At 46.9% G+C, this 4,566-nt stretch overlaps 1 long non-coding RNA gene across 1 annotated transcript; it reads left to right on the forward strand.

Annotated features, from left to right (window-relative positions):
- The first annotated feature begins 2,085 nt into the window (after window positions 1-2,085).
- LOC139035935 (uncharacterized) lies at window positions 2,086-2,902 on the forward strand. Its single transcript, XR_011488589.1, has 2 exons — window positions 2,086-2,417; window positions 2,726-2,902. It is a non-coding gene; the product is annotated as an uncharacterized lncRNA (long non-coding RNA).
- The last annotated feature ends 1,664 nt before the right edge of the window (window positions 2,903-4,566 follow it).

Raw genomic sequence — 4,566 nt, forward strand, 5'->3', positions numbered from 1 at the left:
CTCCAGGCTGTTCTAGGATGTGGCTGTGAGGTGACATCCTTAGAAAACAAGGATAGATTCCACCTTGTGTCTTTGGGAGCCTTGAAGACTCTTCCACCCTGGCTGTATCACACTCGCTCCTTTCCTGACCCTCCCCCAAAGGCATCGAAAGAAATGTGACTTTGCTAATGGAAAAGGGAGTACCTTGCCTTTTTTTTCCACATTATGGAGGCAATCTGGGGGGTAGCACTGGCCTCTGGGCCTTCTTCTGGGAAGTAGATGATTTTAAACCCATCCAGTGGGGCAGTGGGCCTGGCCTGAACTGTGCTCGCCTCAACACCTGGTTGTCGTGGCTTTTCCCCTTCATCTGATTTCTACTCCCAGATTTTTTATCCCCCCAACCCCAGTGGCGATCACGATTCTAGTGACAGTGCGTCTCTTCCCTTGGCACTGCAGCTCCTGGCGTCCAGCATGACCTTTGGGAAGGAGCTGTTCTGCTCAGCCGCTGGAGGGGAGCAGCCTTTGAACACATCCAGGGACCTGCTGGGTCTTCTGTAGAACATGGGTTTCTTAGTAAAGCATTAGTCCACACCCGGAACAGGAACTAGGCCACCTGCCAACCACTGCCCTTGTCAGAACTGTGACAAAGTGAACTTTCTGAAACAACTGACTGTAGCATGGTGCCTGTGGAGGTTTCTGACCTGTGAGAGAGAGGGCTGGAGTGAGGAGGAACCCAAGTGTGTCTAGGTCTGGGCTATGTGTGTGGCTGAGACCCCAGTGGGCATGGCCAAGAGTCAACAGGACACAGAAAGGAGCCAGGATGGGATGAGGGCTGTGCTTCATGATTGCACAGGTACAAGGACAAGCTCCCCATGCACATCTAAGGTGAAAGCAGCTTAGTCCACCTGGAGGTACTTCTAAGGGCATCAGAGGGCACTGAAGAAGTGTCAAAGCCTCCAAAGGCATAGCTCATCTGATCTCTGAAGCTGAGATTTGCCTTCCTCTTTTTTTTCTCTGAAACTCGCACCTTTGACAGAGATGTGAGTACTCATGTATGTTCCACTGGGATTACATCAGACAGCACTCCTTAACCTGCCCTGGAAGAGCCAGATAAAGTCTCTCAGTCTCCCTGCACAGGACTCAGCAGATAACCCCAATAGCTTACCCTGATCAGTTACTCCAATCCTTACTCCAACCAGCTACCCTAGCCATTCACTCCAATCAGTCAACCAGCCTTGCACAGGAGCTGCAGCCCATGCGCCTTCTCTGGCTTAGGTTTTCTTCTCTTTCACAGTATCTTGTCCTATTCCACCTTCACCCACTACCTCAGAGATGCCAAGCCTTCTGGGAAAGCCACATGTAAATCCGGTGTGAATTATATTACTAGTCCCTGTTCTTAGAGCATTTATTTATCTACTGAACACCCTCTAACTCATTCTCTGCACCAGGCCCCTTGGGTGGCCAGCAAAAGGGAATGGAATGAAGATGAATAAGCCATGCTCTGTTGCTATGGAGCTCCGTGGAAGAGACATGTGAAGGTGCCATGACAGAGGCACAGATACCCATGATGGGGCTACAAGGAAGCAGATGGAATGTCACAGGGGAGGTGAAATAGGAGGACTATGGAATAGGAGGCCTTTGGAATAAAGGCCTTGGAGGATAAATACACTTCTGTAGACAGAAGTAGGAGACACCAAGGAGTTTGGTAAACCATGAATCAAAGCAGGGAGCAGGACAGTGCCAGAATTATTGAGAAATAGCTGGAAGCTGAATTGGTTCAACACAGGGTAAGTCAATGGCAGAGAGAAAGAGGAGATGATCTTGGACACAGACTGCAAATGGCTTGGAATACTCAGCTAAGCTTGGACTTTACTGATCAATAGGAGGAAAGGGTATCATTTAGGGTGAGGCAAGACAGACCCCAGGGTACTCCAGGGAATGATCCAGAGCACCAGCACCTGAACAGGCAGACAAGGGTGTGGGTGGCAGAAGATCACATGAGAGTGGCAGGAAGCCAGGAAGGAAGCGAAACCTCTCAGCACCCCTACATATCCATCCACATGGCCAAGCAGGAAAGGGTGGAGTGAGGAGCTCCTATCAGGAAGATTGGGCAAAAGGTACTATGGACCACCTTCCCCCATAGACATTCACCCAACCATCAGTAATCTCAGCTCTTTGTTTATGATATATTTCAGTGTGTTGTTGTTGTTTAAGCTAAGTTGTATTTGACTCTTTTGCAACACCATGACCTGTAGCCAGCTAGACTCCTCTGTCCATGGGATTTCCCAGCAAGAATACTGGAGTGGGTTGCCATTTCCTTTTCCAGGGGATCTTCCTGACCAAGGGGTCGAACCCGCGTCTTCTGCTTTGGCAGGTGGATTCTTTAACACTGAGCAATCAGTGGAGCCCCATTCCAGAGTATTTCTGCTGAGGAAAAGGTAAGGCAGTCTCAATTTGTTTTTATTCTGTCTTCTCTGTCTTAGTCACCTAAATTCATTTGAACCGGCCACACCCACAACAAGGCTGAGGAAAGGATATTTCATCTTCTAAGCTGGTCTCTGAGCACATGGTCAGATCTAAGACGCATCCCCTCTCCAGCCTGCCCACTGTGCTGTCTGTGCGGTCTCCCTCCAGCCGAGAAGGGCACGTCTAGCCTGGGCAGGCCCAGCTGTAGCTCCACCACAGGGAACCCTCTGCTCTTCACGCTCCACTGAGAGTTTTCAATTGACTGTAACTTCCTTTTCAGAAATCCTATTTGGCTTCAAAGTTACAGAAGATTGTTCTCCCTGGGGACTGCAGAGATGTTCAAAGTTTGCCTCCCAGAGATGACCGGAATTTGCTTGAAGTGTTTTTAAAAAGGCATCATAATACCACCATTGTCCTTGATCCTCAAATGCAAAAATTAAAATCCTCAAACATCAAACGATCTTAAAAAATCTCTTGGAAATGTACACTCTTTAGAGCTCGGGCCAAAAATTAAAAATCCCTTGCTCAGGAGGGTATTGATCAGTTTAGAATGAGAGACACAGAAAGCATAGATTGTAAGAGAAGATTACCCAGGTACTGAGACAATTCCAGGCCCCTCAACCCAAAACTTTAAGACCTCACAAACTTTAATACGGAAGAAGATGGGAAACATGTAAACGAATAAAATCTGTATTGCAATGTCAAGTGGAGACGAATATGACAAAGAATCAAGTGACAAGATTGAGGGGTTGCTATTGTAGGGGGGATCAGGCAGAACCCTCTGAGAAGATGCTATCAGAGAAGAAACCAGGCATTCATTCTTGGAATAAATAGAGTTAAAAGAAGGAAGAGGCTTCAGGAAGAAGGGTGGAATGTGCAATGGTCCTGAAGTGGGAGGGAACTGCACAGTTTGGGAAATGATAGGCAGTCCAGTATGGCTGAAGGGAGTGAGCCACAGGGAGTGAGAAGAGATGAGATTGGGGGTTGGGGGAGGCAGAGTCCAGGTCTTTCACAACGGGAGTCAACAAGCTGTCTCTGTAAGGGGGTAGTTAGATATTTAAGCTTTGCGGTCCTATAATCTCTGTCCTATCTACTCAAGTTTGCTGCTGTTTCATGAAAGCAGCCATAGGTGATACGTAAATGAATGAGTGTGGCTGTGTACCAATAAAACTTTATTGACAGAGACAGGCAGTGGACCGGATGTGGTCAGAGGACTGTAGTTTGTTGACCCTTGTTTTGGAGCCTTGTAGGCCAGGGTGAGAACTTTGACTTTTATTGTTAATGTCGGCAAAGCTATTTAGGACTCTAAGCCTGAGAGGAAAGTGACCTGATTTATGTTTTAAATCATTCTATTTTTACATGAAGAAAGACTTAGAGGGCAAGAGCAGAAATAGGGGACTGGTTTGAGGCAGTTAAAGTTCTCTACGTAAGAGGGAGTGCAGACTGGATCTACAGTGGCTGCGGCAGTGACGCTGCAGCTCTCCTGTGTCTATAGGGCTCCCCCTGGGTCTGTGATAGAACAGCACCCCCTAGTCCTGTGAAATTAGGCATGGACATATGATTTGCTTCCACCAAAAAATGTGAGAAGAAGATACTTCTAAGAGCTTGCACACACCTTGCCTTTCTTTGCCATGCCTTCTGAATTCTAGAAATTCTCTCAACCTGGCTCCTTGAGTAAGGATAATTTAGAGCAGAGCCCTATCAACCAGCAATGCATGTAGAACAAGAGCAAGAACACATTTGTTATTTTAAGCCGCCAAGAATTAGGATCTACTTGTTACTGAGGCGTAACCTAGCTCTTTCTGACTGATGCAGTGGTAGTTTGGGGGATGAGGCTAACCAGCCATGTTGAAGAGAAATTTTCAAGGTAAAATTTATGAGACTTGCTGATAAATTAGTTATAGGATGTTAGCAAATAGAAGGACTAAAAGCTGACTCCTAGAAGATTTGGCTTGAGCAGCTAGGTGAAGGATGGCACCCTTTAATGAGAAAAAGAAGACTTGGAGAGGGGTGTAGGGTCTAGTGAAAGACTGGCCAAGTTTAAATAATGGTTCACCACTTACTGGCTATGTAACTTGAACCCAGGCTTCTCATGGTAAGTTTTCTCATCTGTACAAGGGA

This window comes from Odocoileus virginianus, chromosome 7 (genome assembly GCF_023699985.2).
Source record: "Odocoileus virginianus isolate 20LAN1187 ecotype Illinois chromosome 7, Ovbor_1.2, whole genome shotgun sequence".
Lineage (NCBI taxonomy): Eukaryota > Metazoa > Chordata > Mammalia > Artiodactyla > Cervidae > Odocoileus > Odocoileus virginianus.